The 21,292-nt window shown below is 35.5% G+C and overlaps 2 long non-coding RNA genes across 2 annotated transcripts in view; one reads left to right on the top strand and one right to left on the bottom strand.

The window, feature by feature from the left end:
• Positions 1-11,406: 11,406 nt before the first annotated feature.
• LOC145522049 (uncharacterized) lies at positions 11,407-19,565 on the bottom strand. The gene is made up of 2 exons (XR_014065873.1): positions 19,326-19,565; positions 11,407-14,838 (listed from the first exon to the last, which is right to left on the bottom strand). It is a non-coding gene; the product is annotated as an uncharacterized LOC145522049 (long non-coding RNA).
• Positions 11,416-21,292, top strand: part of LOC145522048 (uncharacterized) — a 33,261-nt gene continuing 23,384 nt past the window's right edge. The window contains exon 1 of the long non-coding RNA XR_014065872.1: positions 11,416-12,343. This is a non-coding gene — a long non-coding RNA (uncharacterized LOC145522048). The remainder of the gene's footprint in view (positions 12,344-21,292) is intronic.

Raw genomic sequence — 21,292 nt, 5'->3', positions numbered from 1 at the left:
CTCAGATATGCATATGACATCACCCTTATGGCAGAAAGTGAAGAGGAACTAAAAAGCCTCTTGATGAAAGTGAAAGACAAGAGTGAAAAAGTTGATTTAAAGCTCAATTCAGAAAAATAAGATCATGGCATCCGGTCCCATCACTTCATGGGAAATAGATGTAGCTAGCATCTATTGATTTAAATATACTAATCTTTTGTGATTTACTCTTTTTATTCTGTTTGTGAAGTATGTCCAGATTGTTATGTATCGCTTTAATTCATTAATTTTCAGTTTCACATAGATTTTTTTTTTTGCCTGAATTTACTAAAGATTTTTAATTCAATTTCTGATGAGTTTCATTCATTTCATATTTGTGTTATTTAAAATTTTACATATTATAAACTGCTGATATGTCCATCCTGAGATGAAAGTATTTCTCAAGAGTATAGAGCTGGAAATGACATTTTGGGTTATAGAGTTTTTCAAGTATTCAATACTACTACAAAATACTATGAAAGTTGCTGCAATTTGCACTAGCATTAGCAAAGCTGAGTGTTTCAATTGTTGAACTTTTCCACCAATTGTTAATATTGGCAGGTTTTTTCCATTTCTGAAGATCAGAGTGAGGGTATGAAGTACATAAATTTTGATCTAATCGTGGTTTTAAATTGTATTTTCATAGTAGCTTATTAGTTTTATTATTTGACTCTTTTTGTTAATGCTTTTATGCACTCAAGATAATATTTTCCTTCAGATATGTTGCAAATATATAATCTTCACCTAGCTTTTAGCTTCTTTATGGTATGCTAACAAATTTGATTTCTTAATTTATCATCATTTTTCCTTATGTTATATATTTTTATTTCTTTTGAAGAAATCTCTTCTTATCTCAAGGTCTCAAAGAAATCTTCTGCATTTATATTTTAAAAATTGTAATTCATATTTATATATTTAACTCATTGGTTCTCAACTGGGGGTCATTTTGCCCCCCAGGAGACATTTGCAAGTGTCTGGGTCAAATTGATTATAATAATAAGATGAGGAGTTCTACTGCCATCTACTGGATGGAGGCCAGGGATATTGCTAAACATTCAAAAATGCACAAAGCAACTCCCCACTACAGAGAGATATTTGACCCAAAATGTCAACAGTGTTGCTATTAAGAAACCTTGCTTTCATCTACTGGAAATTATTTTTTAATGGCATATTGAAGGAATCTTTCAATTTTGAGACAATTGATAGAAATATTTTTCTATTTATTTTTCTGTCCTTCAATGTGCTATCAGTGAAATTTCTCATTAGTTATATACAAATCTTAACTATAAATAATATTTTTGCTTTTGTTCCTGGGTACTTTATAATTTGTGATTCTATTTGAATCATCTCTTTCTGAAATTATAGTATCTGACTGTATGTTGATACGTAGAAATGCAGTTGATCTTATACCTGGCAACTACCTAGTAAATTGAACTTAAATCTTGCAACATTGCTAAATCTCATTTTTAATCATTTTTCTTTAGATTATTTACAAGATTTTATGTCATTAGTCATATTAATTACAAATAATGAGAATTTTATTTCTTATATTTGCAGTTTTGTTTTATTTATTTATGATTTTTAAAATACATGTTTACTTAATGTAGCTGACTAGAACATCTTGCAAAAGCTGGATAGGATTAACGAGAGCAGTATTCTTCTCCTAATTGTAATTTTAAAGGAAATTGCTTGCATGTTTCAGTATTAAGATATTAGCTATAGGTTTGTTTAGTAGCTAGACTTTATCTTTTTGAAAAAAATGTTTTCTGATGTTAGTTTGATAGAGTTTTTACCTTTTGGTGGATATTAGATTGTCTTAAATGACTTTATTTCATCTGTGATATGAAATATATGCTGCACAAGTGTGCAGAGGTATTCCCATGGTTAAGTAAGGTGATCAATGTTAAGTGCTTAGGATAATGCCTAGTAATTAATATTAGTTATGCCAACATAGTAATTGCAATGGTGTTATGATAATTGCTCTTGAGATCATCCATTAATTTGATTTTTTTTATATTTAGCCTTTGATCATTTGTACAGAATGTTTTCATGGATGAATATCTCAATCAGAGGAAACAGCCCACCTTTATCAATTTCAAATCTCATTTTTTATTTGAAGGAAAAAGACTTTTCAACATGTTGTTATTAAAAATTGTATTAAATAATTTTATTGCAAATAATAAAGAATTGCTTACCATGATTTCTTTCAGCCATCTTCACTTCATACATACAGCCTTAATTGGCAAACTGCACTTGGGCTCCACCAAACTGTCTCAGCAGTCATCTCTTCTGTGAACTTACTGTAACTCTGCTTCAGGCAAAGCTGATGCCAATAGCAAAACTGCTAATGAGTAAAAGGATATCGGTAAACATTTAGTCACAAATGAAGCATTCCTTCCTTTTAATAGTGTAAAGTAGTTATATACAACCCTCTAGGATATTCCTTTGTTCTGCATTAGGCACATTTTGTTTTTTGAATAAAATACAAGTTGACAATTAGTCTAATATACGTGGAAATCCCTGGTGGCTCAGATGGTCAAGAATCTGCCTACAGTGCAGGAGACCCCAGTTCGAATCCTAGGTTGGGAAGATCCCTTGCCAAAGGGAATGGCCGCCCACTCCAGTGTTCTTGCCTGGAGAATTTCATGGCAGAGGAGCTTGGTGGCTACAGTCTACAGGGTCACAAAGAGTCGGACACAACTGAGTAACTAACACTTTCACTTTTTTCATGTGGAAATACTACTCTGCTCTTACAGTGTTTTTACTGTTAATTACATAGCAGATGGTGACTGCAGCCATGAAATTAAAAGATGCTTGCTCCTTGGAAGAAAAGCTATGACCAACCTAGACAGCATATTAAAAAGCAGAGACATTAATTTTCCAACAAATGTCCGTCTAGTCAAAGCTTTGGTTTTTCCAGTAGTCATGTATGGATGTGAGAGTTGGACTATAAAGAAAGCTGAGCGCCAAAGAATTGATGCTTTTGAACTGTGGTGTTGGAGAAGACTCTTGAGAGTCCCTTGGACTGCAAGGAGATCCAACCAGTCTCTCCTAAAGGAACTCAGTCCTGAATATTCATTAGAAGGACTGATATTGAAGCTGAAGCTCCAATACTTTGGCCACCTGATGCGAAGAACTGACTCATTGGAAAAGACCCTGATGCTGGGAAAGATTGAGGGCAGGAGAAGGAGGTGACAGGATGAGATGGTTGGATGGCATCACCGACTCAGTGGACACGGGTTTGGGTGGACTCTGGGAGTTGGTGATGGACAGGGAGGCCTGGCATGCTGTGGTTCATGGGGTTGGACATGACTGAGCAACTGAACTGAACTGAAGTGAAAGACAGCCTCTTCAATAACTGGTGCTGGGAAAACTGGACAGGTACATGTAAATGAATGAAATTAGAACACTTCCTAACACCATACACAAAGATAAACTCAAAATGGATTAAAGACCTAAATGTAAGACCAGAAACTATAAATCTCTTAGAGGAAAACATAGGCAGAACACTCGATGACATAAATCAAAGCAAGATCCTCTATGACCCTTCTCCTAGAGAAATGGAAATAAAAACAAAAGTAAACAAGTAGGACCTGATTAAACATAAAAGCTTTTGCACAGCAAAGGAAACTATGAGTGAGGTGAAAAGACAACCCTCAGAATGGGAGAAAATAATCGCAAATGAAACAACTGACACAGGATTAATTTCCAAAATTTACAAGCAGCTCATACAACTCAATGCCAAAAAAACAAACAACCCAGTCAAAAAGTGGGAAAAAGACCTAAACAGACATTTCTCCAAAGAAGACATACAGATGGCTAACAAACAGATGAAAAGACACTAAACATCGCTCATTGTTAGAGAAATGCAAATCAAAATCACAGTGATATATCGCCTCACGCCAGTCAGAATGGCCATCATCAAAAAGTCTACACACAATAAATGTTGGAGAGGATGTGGAGAAAAGGGAATGCTCTTGCACTGTTGGTCTGAATGTAAATTGATATAGCCACTATGGAAAACAGTATGGAGATTCCTTAAAAATCTAGGAATAAAACCACCATATGACCCAGCAATCCCACCCCTAGGCATATACCCTGAGGAAACCAAAATTGAAAAAGACACATGTATCCCATTGTTCTTGCAGCACTCTTTACAATAGCTAGAACATGGCAGCAACCTAGATACCTGATGACAGATGAATGGATAAAGAAGTTGTGGTACATAAACACAATGGAATATTACTCAGCCATAAAAAGGAATGCAATTGGGTCAGTTCTGATGAGGTGGATGAATCTAGAACCTATTATACAGAGTGAAGTGAGTCAGAAAAAGAGAAAGATAAATATTGTATTCTAACGCACACATATGGAATCTAGAAAAATGGTACTGAGGAATTTATTTACAGGGCAGCAGTGGAGAAACAGACATAGAGAATAGACTTATGAACATAGGGAGAGGGGAGGAGAGGGTGAGATGTATGGAAAGAGTAATATAGAAACTTATATTACCATATGTAAAATAGATAGCCAACGGCAATTTGCTGTATGGCTCAGGAAACTCAAACAGGGGCTCTGTATCAGCCTAGAGGGGTGGGATGGGGAGGGAGATGGGAGGGAAGTTCAAAAGGGAGGGGATATATGTATACTTATGGCTGATTCATGTTGAGGTTTGACAGAAAACAACTAAATTCTGTAAAGCAATTATCTTTTAATAAAAAAATAAATTAAAAATAGAAAAAGAAAAAAAATATTAAGATTTCATTGGAAGTTCACAGCTAGTTCCACCCTACCATGGTGATTATTCTCAACAATATTACCAATGGTCAACTTAGGAACACACTGGACATTTGCCCACGTCTCTCTTACTTGACTTCCACCAGAATTCCATATAGCTTTTCAGTACATATTGGGCATGTGCTTATTTTGTTAATTAAATTCTAAGAAATAACTCCTTCATATTGATTGGCACTTAAGTCACCGTTTTATTGTAGATTTCTTTCTGTTCATCTAATTGCTCATTTTCAGTGTTCTGGGATCTTTTTATTCCTTTTATGATTTAAAGATTTGAGATTCCTGAAGTTCTCTTTTCATCTTCACCTCTTTCTGCCATTCTTGTTTTTTACTCCTATCCATATCCATGGCTTCAAGGACCACATATATGCTGATAATTCAAGAACATTTATTTATAGAGACTGTACCAGCCTCTGTCTGAGCTCACACACATGCACAGACACACACACCTCTGCTGGTATTAATATTTCCTAGTGTATTTTTCCATTGAAGAGTCACAATCATTTAAACTTAAGAGATATGAAATCAATCTCATTATCTCTTCTACCAAAAATGTCATTCCATTTCAATTTACTATTCTGATGCAAACTAGGGCAATTTACCTCAATACTCAGACCATAATCTTCCTCCCTTCTTCCTACAATCTAACTCCATAAAATTATCAAATCCTGTTTATTCTACTTTCTATGTATTTATCTATCACTCTTTCTAATATCTTCATGTTGGCTCTTGTCATTAACTGTGAAGTATGTCAACATTTCCTATCTGACCTTCCTGACTCCAGCCTCATCTCTCTTCTCTATAATGCTGCCAGGTCAGTATTTCTAAAGTATATATGTGTTTATGCTGTTATGTTTATATATATATATTTCAATATCTCTTTTTCTCTTTTAGGATAAAAGCTAGTATCATTAATCATCTAAGCTATCCCTAGTTGATTGGTGCTAGATCATCAAGAATTTTCCCCAATTTGACAGTAAATATTCTGACGGCCTATTTAGTGAAGACCCTCAAGGTGGTTTAGAATAACTTCTCATTAGGAATCCACACACTCTTTAAATTCATGATGCCATTTAAAGTAGAATTTTAAACAATGAAAACTGAAATGAATTAATTTTAAAAAATCAGAATTTTCATACTCTAAAAAAAGAGCATGGAATAATGCTGCAGATCCTAAGAACTTGAAAACCAGGTTTCCCTCTTACTATCTGAATTATCTTGGGCAAGCCATTGAAACCCTTCACAATTCAGCTTTCACTTCTATAGGGTGGGTATAACACAGCAATCAAAATGATTCATGAAAGGAGTTTGTTAAAAGCCAATTTTTGAAAATACAATTTTCTGAAGAGTTAGATAAATTTAGGAAAAGTCAATTTGCAAAAACATAATTTATAAAATACACAATTTAAGAAGTATAATAGAATTGTTTACCTTGTTGTTTAATTGCTAAGTTGTGTCCAGCCCGTTTGTGACCTCATGGACTGTAGCCGGCCTGGCTCCTCTGTCCATGGGATTTTTGTTTATCTACTTCTTATTAATTTCAAATGATTGAAGGCCATTTTATAATTTTCAAGTTTAAAGCATTTACTATCAATCTTAATTTTTATCAGAAATAAAACATACATTACAATTAAATTTGAATTTTAAAGTATCTGGGCTAAATCAGATATTAAAATTTCATGCCTCTAAGACACAGCAGTTTGGATAATGACAACTAGCAGCAGTTTTCAGGTAAAACAGAAACTACTGAATGTAGGAAAAGGAAAGAATAATAATATGAATGTAGTGATCTTTATGTTTCATACTTAAACTTTGATAATTTAATTACAAGGAAAAAATAAAGAATTCAAAGACAAAGATAAAAAAGTTTGGCAAGAGTAAATGATATAGAGGATTTAAAGTCACTATTGACTAAGAATTCCCTTAAGAAATAATAATTATTTTCAAATGATGAAATGTTATATTTATTATAAATAATATCCTTAAATTTAATATTTCAATATTCAAAATACATCAATTACAATCTTATTTCACATTCTTGGTAATGCTATTCAATCTCCTGTTAATTCTATTGAAACCATTTTGGTCAACTGATAAAGTTTTAATTTGACAAATTTGGAAAGTTGAGAATTTGCAAACTGATCATTAGATAATTGGATCTTCAGCAACGTGATCACTTGTTGAATTGGATGTTGGAGGCTTTTATATTAGCAATACGTGATAACTTAAAACCGTAAAAATAATTTCTATTTAATGATGTCATGGTAAGGAAAAATGTGATTATGCAGGTAAAATTTTGGCACATTGTAAGTGGCTAATTTAGTAACCATTAATACAGATTTATTATAATTACTTAATTGCCAGTTCTTACAATTGTTATTGTTTGTGGTGGTAGCAGAACATAATTTTTATGATATTCCTTTTGCCTAACTCTGTAACTTAATTTGTCACCGTTTGTTAAATTCTCCAAATGCCATGGAAGAAAGTTATACCTGAACAGATCTTGACAGAGAAGAGAGCAGTTTAATGAATGTCATTATGCAAAAGCAAAGCAAATAAAACACTCTTGTCTTGCAGAAGTGTTATATTAAGACCTGTTCTGATGTTCAGTGAAAACTTTCTGTTGTCATACCCCAGGGAACAAGAACAGAACACTTTACATAAGAAGCCAAGGGATTTACTGTGAAAGAAATGATAAAAACCAAACACTCAAGGCCTCATGGTAGAAAGTTAAAAGTGGCCCAGGATAAGGCTAATTGCAATAAAAGGGGGAAAAGAACCATCAGTGATCTTAACGGGAACAGCAAGGTATGAATCGGTGTACCAGCCTCAACACGAAAATAAAGACTGGCTTGCACTTGCTGGTCTGGGAACATCTTATATTAAAGCTGAAAATCTAGCGACTCTGACAGAGTGACATGATTTAGAAACAAGGCTCAAACATGTCGAGTAAGCAAACTAACACATACCCTGATATTATTTGGTCTATTTATTATGTACTAGGATCAGGGAACTAAAAAAAAGATATTTTCATTTTACCCTGAGATATCCAAATCAGGACAACCAGACAGATGGAATGTTGAGTCCATTTTCTGTATGTTCACTAAAGGAAACAACTTTATTACTGATTTTTATAAAACTGTGGCAGTCATTGCCTGATGTCATTTTACAAAATGACCACTTATCCCCTGTGAACAGATTATCTGTAACCTTACTAAACTCATTTATTTAAAGTACATTTTTTTAAAAAATCGTGATTAAAAAAATTCTTCTAAAATCTGTACTTCTTGCAAAAATATTTGAAAGTTTTTTTTTTTCTCCTTATTTTTTTTTTTTCCTCCTTTATTTCACAAATAACGTTTTCACTGAGCTGCCCCAGAGGGTCTAGTCACCAGCCCTGATGATACTGTGCTGCTGCTGGGGACAACACTCCTGGACCTCTTGAACCCAGATGCACAGGATTCTTTAGCTCCCAGGGTGGATTTCATCATTCTACTAGAGAGCTTCCACTCCATTCCTAATTCAGTTCCATTTCTGAATGTTGTTCAGTTCCATTTTCTGAAGTGTTGTGTGCCTCACTAACTTGCTTTCTGTATTAGCATAAGTTCTTTCCCAACACTGTTTCTGGTTCCAAATCTGGTTTGGCTTTTATTTTGGTGCCATTTTTATTCCTACTTTTGGTTTCAGTGGTTTCAATTACACAGTCCAACCAACTTGACCTTTTTAATGTTTGAGTTTTTTGTTTCTTGTTTTTTCTATTTGTTTTGAGAATTTGATTTCTCCTGGCCTCTGAGACACCTGCTTCTCTTTCATCATTTTCCCAAAATGATGGTTTAATGATGCTGAAAGTAAAGTTTCTGTCACTACCTACAGTGATGCCTCATTGGCTGCCAATTGTCAATAAAATCCTGTTATTCATTTTCTTGTGTGCCACTGTGAGCTCAAATAAGTCAGAACAAGATAAAAGAGAAGAAACAATTTATGTTCGCTAGAATAAAAAGCAGCCAATAGAAATAAATAAATACCAGGATAACTATGCTTTGGAGGTTGTCTGTGTCATTCTGACCTTCTGTTCTGGAACTGATGGAACCAACCAGTCAATTTTACAAAGACACAACAATCTGTCCATATTTATTTGACCCATGGCTGAAGCTGTAACACTGAGGCTACCAATGCATATGTGTATTTGCTTAAATGAGAAAAAGATATAAAGATTTTGTTTTTCTCAAAAAATAAAGGTAATTTGTCTGTTTCTTACAATGACCTGTTTTCTAACTCATTCTGTGTCTGTAGCTTGCTTATTTCTTTTCTCTTTTTTACCTCTTTGCATGATGAGGAGACTTATATTTATTAATCTGTCAAAACTTTTAACAAATTGTCTATGTTCAGATGTGCCTAATCCAAAGACATATCTATTATTACTTAAAAAGATGCTTATAAAAATTGCAGCTTAGAAAATACATAGCTTTGATTCTTACTAAGAACTTTGCTGGTTAAGATAATAATTCTACGGAGCAGCCTGAGGGGTTCTGAAATGAGGATATAAATGATACAGGATTGATTGATTCTGGCCTGCGGAGAGCTTCATCTCCTCTTGAGACATCAAAAGGGTTCATAGTGCATAATATTTCCTCCCTCTCTTCTCAAAAGAAAATAGAAAATCCCTATAGAAATACATAAATAAGCCAAGTCAATATGTGAGAAAATGCCATGTGCACTGAAAACAGGATGTTAATAAACTTAAAATTTGAACTTTAACCTTCACCTACAACCTTGACAGTTACTGAGGAGAATAATGTATAAATGGAGAAACTCAATCATAATCTCTGGATTTCCACAACTTGCTTTTGATTTTAAGATTATTATCATGTATGAATAGATTTTCTGGATGGATTACGATGATTTTGCCCTTTTTTTTTTTTTGCTTACCTACTGCCACTTAGCAAACTACTTCATAACTCTGTGGCTGAAAACATCAATTTATTATTATATCTGTTGGATCTGTGTCCACCAGACCTGGTGGGTGGTTCTGGTTTGAGGCACTGAACTCAGTGGCTGGATCTGCAGAGAACTGAAGGCTCCAGTGGATTGTTGGCTCCCAGAGCTGGTAGCTGATGCTACCCTTTATGTGGAAGTTCAGCTGGGTTGTTGGCAGGAGCAATCACATTTGGCTTATCCATGTGGCTTGGGTTCTTAATGATTTGGCAGTTGAGTTCTGCAAGCGAATGTCCCAAGAACAAAAATTCCAAGACACCAAGACTTCTTACGACCCAGACTTGGGAGTTATACTGTCTCTCCCACCACATTCTGCTGGTCAAAGCAATTCACAGGCTCAGACCAGATTCAGAAAGACCTGCATCTTCCAATGGGAGTGTTGCATTCAACTGTGGTCTTATTTAATCAACCACTCTGCTGAAATTATTTCTGTTTCTCACACATGGAACAAACACTCATCTCCCCGCAAGGCCCTTAAACTCTCCATACATTATAGCATCAGGGGCAGGCATGAGCTACTGGAGCAGCTCATCATTTCAAATCCCGGTGCAGGTGTAAGGTACAAGTGAGGTTCCCTGAACCAGATTATTCTTCATTGTGAATGATCCTTTCCTTTTATGAAAAATGTCTTGTTTTTGTAGTTGAGTAGCTTTCCAGCATGCTTCCTGTTTATAGAAGATTGAGGGACTAGAAGCTTATTTTTCATTTTCAACTGCCTCCAGCCTTTTTAGTTTAAGTTGACAGATAACATTTCTACTTATTCATGACTCTTAAAATGGTTTTGAGTTTCCCAGGGATCTTATTGGGATTCATTCTCCTGGTTAAAAGCCACTGCCCTAAATCTCAGACATATTTCTCTCTGTCTTGGGAATAAGGGTACTATGGAAAAATATCCTTATGCGATTTAGGAAAACGTTGTCTACCCTCAAAGTCAAGAAGACACACAGTTAATATTGATATCTTTAGAAGACCTTTCATCTGGATAAGAGGGTCTAGGGGCACACAATTAAGATGCTTAGTAACCTTTCCATTTTATTTCCATTTCCTAAGGGGCTTTGCCTTAAAATCTTTCTCAGGTCTTAGGAAAAGGTGTTAACAGCCACATGGTGGGTCAGGAATTCATCCTAAACTATATTTTACTGATAGTCCCTTAGGTGTGACCTTTGCCCTATAAAGCTTTGGGCTTCCCTTGTAGCTCAGTCGGTAAAGAATCTGCCTGCAGTGCAGGAGATCCAGGTTTGATCCCTGGGTTGGGAAGATACCCTTGAGAAGGAAATGGCGACTCACTCCAGTATCCTTGTCTGGAAAATCTCATGGAGAGAGGAGCCTGGTGGGCTGCAGTCCATGGGATCGCAGAGTCGGGCACGACTGAGCGACTAACACTTACTTACTATCAAGCTTAAGTTTCTTACAACTTTGTGGTCTGCGAGTAAGCTCACTTATTACATGGCCTTGGGGCAGGTGGCTGGCAGGTGGCTGGCAGGGGGCGGGGCTTCGAGGTCGGGGTCTTGATTGGTTCCTAAAGCCTTAGGCTGCACCCACTGCACACCTGATACTGTTTCCACGCCAACCGTCCAGCACCATGAGCCTCAGCGGCCCAGAATTCTCCTTCTTCCGGACCTGGAGCCCAGAAGTAGGGTGAAGGAGGTGGAGGAGACCATGGATGGAATGCTCCTTCATGAGCGATTCTTGGCAAACCTGGGAGGAAAACATCTCACTCCTTAAGGCCAGAGTGTTGGAAATGCGCAGCTTGTAAACCAAAGGGGACCGGCTAAAGGCCTTCGTAGGGATAGCTGGGCTCCTCGTCTCTTTCCTGAAAGCCCAGTGCTTCAGGCCGTGCGGGACCTTGGGGCTTTTTCACAGGTCCTGAGGAGATGGCCTGGCTCCGGCACCTCTGGCGAAGGAGCTGCCCGTGCTGTACAGGCCTGAGGACGCCAAGGAGACAACGCTCCGAGCCCCCGTGGGCCTTTGAGAGCTTCATGGCCCTCTCTCTTATCAGAGGCTATGGGGAAGTGAAACTACGCGGTAGCAGCTTGGGTTTTATTATTATTTTTAAACGGTTGATTTGATTTCTTCCCTCGCTTCACGTAATAACGCGAGGTTTGGAGAAGCAGTTGGAACTCACACGTGGAAGTTAGTACCTGTGAGATGAGCTGGAGAAGGCATTTTCCGCCAACGTTTGAGCTGCTTGGTGGTCGCTGGGGACTCAGAGTTTCATTCTTTGTGAAGAGCTTTGCACGGGATTCAAAGGAAGCTCGCTTGGTGCCACCTGACTGCTTAGCTCCAGTGCTGGTTGGTTCGTCTGCAAATCTCAGTGTCCACAGACCCAGAGGGAATCATCTTAATAAAGCTGCCAAGGTTAAAAACAGAAACACCAATCCCCGCTTCCCGAAAAAACTCCCAAACCTAACTGCAAGAGATGGCATAAGGAAACGATATCCAAGAGGTTCAGGTGAAAGCTGACGAACGTTTGTGACTTTTATTCTCCGATTTCGGGCCTCAATGCTGCCATTGAAACCTGTTGGCCAAATTCAAGGTAAGTGAAAATTGAGTCACAAAAGTTTTGTGACTGTTTTAATTTATTCTTTCTTTTTCAAAGAATCCTGAAAACTAGTTAACGAAGTCTCTCATATATTAAAAAAAGTTTCGTTTATAGAAAATAAAGTGCAGATAAATATTTAAAATGTGATTTCAATACTTTTGAGGAAAGAAGTAAAAGCATTTGCTTTAAGTAGTATGGACTTTTATGAAAGCTTCAGGCACTTGCTGGTGTAGTAACTCAGCCGAAAACCAGTTTAGCTGTGAATTAGCTTAATGACTTTGGTTGTTAAGCTGTGAGATAAAGAGTATGAGAATGTGAAGTAATATTAGGCTAGTAAATGGTAGGTGAAAATGCAAGCAGTAATCATTGTCAATCCAATGACAGCAATAATGACAGTTATTTAAGACTTGGTAAAGCTATATGTGTGTATGTTTATATACACCTTTCTATATGTGTACATATTTATATATAGATCTCCTAGTATATGTGAATCCATGAAAAAATTTAATGTATTTTTATTTTCTTTTAAAGTCAAGTGTTCTGATTGGGTAAAAATATGAAAAATATTGTTAGCAGAATGGTATAATTTACAAGAGTCATTTATTTTCTTATGGAAAATCTAATTTAAGATTTCTTAATTTTCAAGTTGACTTTTTAGTCAAGTTTTGTTGATGGTGGTGTTTGTTTTCACATGTGGCTTAAAAGCAGGAAAATGTAAAAAGTATGTGTGCAATTAAATAACAGAAACTGCTGTCTTTTAAACAGTACTCTTATGGGCTTCAGGTATTGTTGAACGTTATGTAAAGCTAGTTTTTCCACCTAAAATAAGCTAATCAAATTATTTATGACAAATTCATGATATCAGTAGTAATTTATGTTTTTTGGCAATAGGAACCAGATTAAATTAGACTAAACTTCTAGAAAACTACTTTTCTTGTTTTCTTTATAGAAGAAAATTTAGGTGATTTTGAGTTTGGCAGTAATTTTGTGTGTGTGTGTGTGTGCTATAGAATTGTATTATTTTCTGTTGATCAATCATGATACAATGGTATTAAGCAAATAATACCATTACATTACATAATCGGGCTTCCCTGGTGACTCAGATGGTAAAGAATCCGCTGGCAATGTGGGAGGCCTGGGTTTGATCCCTGGGTTAGGAAGAGCCCCTGGAAGAGGGCATGGCAACCCACTCCAGTATTCTTGCCTGGAGAATCCCCATGAACAGAGGAGCCTAGGGGGCTACAGTCCATGGGGTCGAAAAGAATGGGACACGACAGAGCAACTGAGCACAGCACAGTTACATAATCACAATAATAAAAGATGTTTATCAGTTTTTACAATCAGTAGCCAGAAAAAAAATAAAAGATCAATATAATTGTAAGCCATAATGGAAACATGATTAACCTAACAGTATAAAATAATTACATAGAATTTGGGGGGTTATATAGAGTGCTGTGGTAAATGGAAGTGTATACATGCAATGTTCTCATCCACCCAGCCAGTCTGTTTGGCACAATTAATCCATTTACAGTTTATGTAATTATTTATATGTATGATCCTATTATATGTATGAACCATTTTCTTAATTGCTCTGGATTTATTTTGTGTAGATCTTTTCCTTCACTTGTGTTTCCTGCTTAGAGAAGTTTCTTTAGCATTCGTGGTAAAGCTGGTTTGGTGGTGCTGAATTCTCTTAACTTTTGCTTGTCTGGAAAGTTTTTGATTTCATCATTGAATCTGAACAAGAGACTTAGCTGGATAGAGTATTCTTGGTTGTAGGTTTTTCCCTTTCATTATTTTAAATATATTGTGGTACTGCATTTTTAAATGGAACACTGGAAGCATGATCCAGAAACAGAAAAATGATAAAATATGCTTGAATAGATTTTAATAAAATTAAAATTTCTGCTTGGCTAAAGATGGTGCTAAGACTCAAAAGGCTGGAAGAAGATATTTGCAAATCATATTGATAAAAGACTTTTTCCAAAACATAAAAAGGACTCAAAATGAAGCAAGAAATATTGAGAATGGGTAAAGATCAGAACATGTACCCCACTAAACATACAGATAGCAAATAAGCATATGACACACGTTCATCATTTGTCATTAGAGAATTGCAAATAAAAAAATTAGATACTGCTTTATAACAAACTTTTTAGAATGGCTGCTCTTATGCCATATGCTCATATGCACAGAGTCAACCTTAATCTATGTATTTTTTTTTTTTTTTAACATTACTTGGAAAGTCAAGAGATCCCAGGAAGGACAGCAGACTGACAAGAAAACCTAATTCTATTACAAATGTATAAAACCATCTCACTGCGGTGGATGGGGAGATATATAATAACTTAGGTAACTTTGGAAATGAGTGAGATCCATAAGCCTAAATGGAAAAACATTGTGCAAAAAACTGTATTTTAGCTGATAAGGTTCTTTGCTGTGGGGATATAGGTTAAGGGTTCTGATATTGCCATACATGTATATTGGAACTGAACAATTAGGCTAATGAATGGCAGATGGTGGGAGCCAGGTTTCTTGCTGTTGAAGTGGGAATCTATGGATATTAAAAAATCTTAAAAAAATGTATGGCTATGGAAGGATTGCATTACTGGTACTACGTGGATTTGCTAGGATGCTAGTGAGTAATAGTTCACCATCTACTTCCACAGTTTCACAATTTTTCTGTGTCTTTATGGGAACAAAAGTTGGTTACTTTGGTTAACGAAATTAGGTGTATAATAATTTAAAAATATGAGAGAGTAGATAGTTTGCTGTGAAAGCTTGAAGAAAATTTGTCTGCTAGTAACAGTTTGTAATATATTTAAAAAAAGAAATGTACAATATTAGGTGTTGACAAAGTTAGGTGAGGTTGGGTCACATTTTATAGGTTAATCCATAATATGGAAAAAGATTTAGTACTCTTGTAATGCAAAAACAACTTATTACATGGGTTATATGCAGAGTGAAACAAGAGTTGCTTTCTTTCTGTTAAAATGATAAATATGTTTTTGATAGTATATCCTATCAATAACATGAAAATACAGAAAAAATGGTGTACCATAATCAGATAGATGAAGTTCCTTATGTCATCCAAATGCTGTCAGTTGAAAGCCTATTACTTTATGTTTCATTTTTTTTTATACTTTACAATCACTAACAAAGTTTCTTCTCTTTTGTAAAAGTTAGAATTCCTAATAATTGTTATTACCTGTTCTGTTCACCTCAAATATTGTGAGTTTAATCCAAAACTGATACTGTTTCTTTTTTCTAAATACTGAGAATATGACCCTGTCTTATATCTTCCTATAATTCTTTTTGATATTTGCTTTCTTAACTTCAAATTTAAAAACTCAGATTCAGAATAATAAAACTGTTAAGAGTTTTTCACACTCATACTGTCTTTGAGATTTTCTAGATGGCTGATTGACACCAAACAGTTTTTCTCTCTCTTTTTTTTTTTCAGTTTTTCTCTTTATAAGAGATTAAAAAAGGGTATGCATTAAATGTGCATTAATTTTTTTAAACACCGTCCTTGTAGAGAAGGGGGACAAAAAGAAGCAAATGTAGAAAAATATGGGAAACCTATTGAAAATGTGTTCATTTCCCCAGTACCCTCAACTCCCCCATCCTACAACACAAAATTAGTGCAGCTCACGTTTTCATCCACAGTTAAATTCCACTGTAACTCAAAAAGCAATATGGCTGGAAGTTTCCTGGTCCCTACATGGGAGTGTAGTTTTTATAGATATTAAATAAAAATCTCTAAATTAAATTTACCTTTATATATTCTTTTAAAATATAGAAGCCACTGGCCCCAGGCAGCTGCCCTTCAAGGCTTCCAGTGTTGGTAATGTGACAGTCTACTTTTGGTTCAAGTTTTAACAAAAATAAAACTCTAGTATTTTTAGTCTCTGTATTTTTAATTAGTTTGAAATATACAGAGAGTCATGCTAGATATGAAGCCTTCATTCTGTAGAGTATCTGCAAATGAAAAAGAGAAACTCAAACTGGGTCCCTGGGATAAGGAGATACCAGTGGTACTTGAAATATATTTCTGTAGTTGTGCTCCTTTCAGGTTGGTTAAAAGCACAATCATATTCATGTATAAAGACTTTCAGTAATTGTCATCAGATTGATTTATAAATTTATTTTATAATCTAGACAGTTCATGACAAGCTCAGCAAACACTTTATGAGATGAATTAGAAGTCCCTAGAGATTTGTCCATCTCTCATTGTACACAGTACTTTCTTACTCTTAGAATTATCATTGACTTCATCATTAAAAATGGATTGTTACCTCCACAGAAGATTCCAGACTTCCATTCTGAAATTTCTATATATGGTAATAAATTCACCAAAATCTTTCAGTCTCATTATTGACAATTGGTTTCTTCTTTTCCCTTAAACTTTTCTACAGGTCCCTGCATAATTATTTTGAGAGAAGTTTCAAAAGAATACTAGTCTCAGTAAAGAGCATTACCAAGTATTTTTGATAAGTTATATTTCAGGGAATAGACACATGGGCAGGTTTCTCAAATTTGAGCCGATATTGTCACTATAAAGAGATCTTTTTCACTCTGTGGAACCAAGACAGGATTCCAAGACTCAGTTTAGTAGATGACCAGCTAATGCCTCTTTGTTTTCTTCTTTAGCTATGTCTAAACATCAATTTCACAGACTACATTTGTATCAACTGTAATGAAATACTATCAAAATAGTGTCTTGTTCAGATTGACCATGTACAGTGCAGAAAATACAGTGTAGAGAAATGCATAAATATAAATTAATGAATCAATAGGAAAAATTTATAATAGTGACTCTAAAGAGTAGAAATATGTAACTAAATTTGCCTTACTTACAAAATTACTGAGATCTGTAGTTAAAAATGAAAGAGTACTTTTACCAGTACCCTTATTATTTATGACCATGTGACTATTTACTAAATTCATTAAGTATCCATGTTTCAGATAAGAGCGGTACTTTATTTACATGTTTGGAGCCTAAATGTCCTTTCAGAAAACTAGCATGGTATATGTTCTACAGTTAATGAAAACCTACAGGTCATAATCAATATTTCCTCCTCACAGGTCAAGTACACTCAAAAACATATTGATATAAAAAATGAGTAAGAGGATTTCTCCAGATGTTTAATTTCTGTTCACAAACTCAGTATAAATTAATCATCTCATTCTGTCTCTAGACATAAAGTAGTTAATAACAAGTTTATAAAGGTATAAATGTGATTTCTGGCATATAAATGTGATTGAGTTGTGATTTAACCAACATAGCTTTAGAATATCTCCAGACAGATGATAGCTGTCAAGCCCTAGCATTGTCAAGTGTCATATTCTTCTCGTTTTGGTGACCAAGAAACGGAGTTTTTCTGTATTAATAATTGTATCTCGTGGCATCCATGGAAAAAGAGCAAGAAACAGAAACCATAAAATGAATGACACTGAAACAAAAAATTGCTGAATACAATTAGGTGGTCAAATCGTGCTTTAGTGATACTTAACTTTCAAGGAGGTAAACAGCAAATTGACACCATGTCTTGTCACCATAATTGGTAAGCATGGCTATAATCCTCCTGTCAAAAGTATAAGTTAAATAACAACATTAAAAAAAAAAAACAAATCAACACTTTACCTTGAGGTAAATAATAATATAAACTACACAAAAACACGGTTTTATCGTATTTGGACAGATGAGATATATTGTACCATATTTCTAGCCTCAAATGGAAAAATGCCTTATGAATATTTTCTCAGTGTCCTGATGCCCTCCCTAAAATTTCCTCTGTTACTTTACCAGGCTCTTCCCTATTCATGTGAAATCTTTTCTTTCCCTCAAAGAAGCGGGAGGCTTCTCTTTGATGCTCCCACTGTATTGTATGCATACTGTTATTAATATGATTAGCATTTTGATGTAAATTCTCAATTTCTTTCCATCATTACATCATAAACTTGATGAGGATTTTACCTTACTGATATGTGTCCCCAGTGAATAAATCCTACTCTCAACAAATGTATGTTTAATTGAATAATCTATTGATAGTTTTTTTTGGATAATTTATTTTTACTTAATATTTTTTCTTTTTAGCTTATTTATTTATATAGGGCATATGACAGCTCATTGTCACCTTTTAAGAGGTTTTTCTGGTCATAGTGTCTTTATACATGCTTATCCCTTACTGTGTTAATGAAACATTGAGAATGTTTTAAAATGAAAGTACTCATAGGATGGACTTCGTTACAAATAATAAATTATTCTTCATCCATTTGAAAGCATAACTGTATGATAAAATACAATTCTTTACTAAGTAAGGATGCAAATTTCTATATAAGCCTGTTTATTTATATTTCTCAAATGAGAACAGTAGGATTTTATTTGACTTAATTTGTGTAAGCTTGAATACATTTAATTATGCATCTGTGGTTTAATTATCATCAGGAAGTTAAATAACTTGTATTGTTCTACAACAACAGCATAATTGAGAAATGAATACTAGAATACCCTAGAAAATCTTCACTGGGCAAATTCCAGGATTTTCATTTAAAAATGGCATAGATTGGATTAAAGAGCAACAAAAAACAAACAAAAAAACTTGTCTTTGACTGCTGAGAAGTTGTATCCTGCTAAAGCCAGTGTTACTTAAAATATGGCAAAATAATTTTCAGTGCACTCTACAACAGTGAATTATTTATACAGTTATCATGGTTTCCAAATGAAAAGTTTGTGAAACTTAAATTAATGCATATGTCCAGGTTGCCGTAAGCTAAATAACAGTTGATTGGGTAATTAAATCTTCTGATCATTTGCTCGGTAAATGGATGATCGAAGTTGGACCATGTATGAGCATACTAAAGGCAAGAGATAGTGTCCAGCTTGTTTTTCACTATTCTGACAAAATGTTATACTTCACTGAATAATCTATGCTTTCTTTGGTATTTCTTTTGCATGTGTAATTTCTTCCACTGAACTGCCTTCTCCTCCCATTCTGTTCCCCCTTATCTCTTACTGCCCCTATGTCAATTCACAAACTGCTACCCATCCCTCAAATTTTGGCTCAAACATTTGTAAGTCAGGTGTCAAACACACCTATAACCCATTCTCTGCTGCAAGATTATTGCCCATTCTAAGAGATTTGTATTATCCTACTTGATTTCAGTTGCCTCTCGTTGCCAGGGTCTGTTTCTTTTTTTCATCCCAACACTGATTCACACTTGGAACTCAGTTCTCTTTTGTTGATCTAGACACACATACACACACAAACACTCTTTTATACTGATTGTTAAGACATCTCTCCTTCAAAAAAATCTTTTCATCTTTTACGTAACAGAGCTTTAATCTGTTGATTTATTACCTGGCACTTGACTTGCTCCTGTTACTTGCTGGCAGTTGCAAAAATCATTCCCTCTCATTATTATGGGGTGTGATTCTAGTGACTAATCATAAATTCACCTGCAGCCTTCCTTCCAATCTTGCTATTAGGTTTGCCAAACCATGGGCTTTCTTCTCCATGTCCCAACTTTAGACATAGCCTGAGAGTATGGCTATGTTTTAGCCAAGGCACAAGCTGGTTTTAGAAAAGGCACAGGAACCAGAGATCAAATTGCCAACATCCGATGGATCATAGAAAAAGCAAGATTTCTATTTCAGCTTTATTGACTATGCCAAAGCCTTTGACTGTGTGGATCACAACAAACTGGAAAATTCTGAAAGAGACTGGAATACCAGACCACCTTACCTGCCTCCTGAGAAATCTGTATGCAGGTCAAGAAGCAACAGTTAGAACTGGACATGGAACAACAGAGTGGTTCCAAATCGGGAAAGGAGTACGTCAAGGCTGTATATTGTCACCCTGCTTATTTAACTTATATGCAGAGTACATCATGAGAAATGCTGGGCTGGATGAAGCACAAGCTGGAATCAAGATTGCAGGGAGAAATATCAATAGCCTCAGATATGCAGATAACACCACTCTTACGGCAGAAAGTGAAGAACTAAAGAGCCTCTTGATGAAAGTGAGAGAGGAGAGTGAAAAGGTTGGCTTAAAGCTCAACATTCATAAACTAAGATCATGGCATCTGGTCTCATCACTTCATGGCAAATAGTTGGGGAAACAGTAGAAACAGTGGCAGACTTTATTTATTTATTTTTGGCTCCAAAATCACTGCAGATGGTGACTGCAGCCATGAAATTAAAAGAAGCTTCCTCCTTGGAAGGAATGTTATGAGCAACCTAGGCAGCTTGTTAAAAAGCAAAAGCATTACTTTGCTCACAAAATCTGTCTAGTCAAGGCTGTGGTTTTTCCAGTAGTCATGTATGGATGTGAGAGTTGGACTGTAAAGAAAGCTGAGCAGCGAAGAATTGATGCTTTTGAATTGTGGTGTTGGAGAAAACTCTTGGATGGCAAGGAGATCCAACCAGTCCATCCTAAAGGAGATCAGTCCTGAGTGTTCGTTAGAAGGACTGATGTTGAAGCTGAAACTCCAGTACTTTGGCCACCTGATGTGAAGAGCCAACTCTTTTGAAAAGACCCTGATGCTGGGAAAGATTGAGGGCAGGAGGAGAAGGGGACAGCAGAGGATGAGATGGTTGGATGGCATCACCAACTCAATGGACATGAGTTTGAATAAACGCCAGAAGATGGTGATGGACAGCGAGGCCTGGTGTGCTGCAGTCCATGCGGTCACAAAGAGTTGGATACGACTGAGCGACTAAACTAAACTGATGGTAGATACAGATGTTTAAGTGTTTATATTTTCAAACTACCAAGTGTTTTCTACCTTGAAAACTTTCTTGAGGTTCCCCTTGGAAGACTTAGGTGGATGCTTTTCAAACTTTATAAATTGTTCTGCACAATTCCGCTATGCAAAGAAGACCAGAGCTATATTGATAGCAGTGATTCTTTTGAGAGAAAAACATGCTTGTATTTTCAC

The sequence above is a fragment of the Giraffa tippelskirchi genome, chromosome 9 (genome assembly GCF_054371585.1).
Source record: "Giraffa tippelskirchi isolate mGirTip1 chromosome 9, T2T-mGirTip1v1.2.pri, whole genome shotgun sequence".
In the NCBI taxonomy this organism is placed as follows: domain Eukaryota; kingdom Metazoa; phylum Chordata; class Mammalia; order Artiodactyla; family Giraffidae; genus Giraffa; species Giraffa tippelskirchi.
The sequence above is the reverse complement of the archived record's forward strand: the minus strand, read 5'-3'. Positions and strand labels throughout refer to the sequence as shown.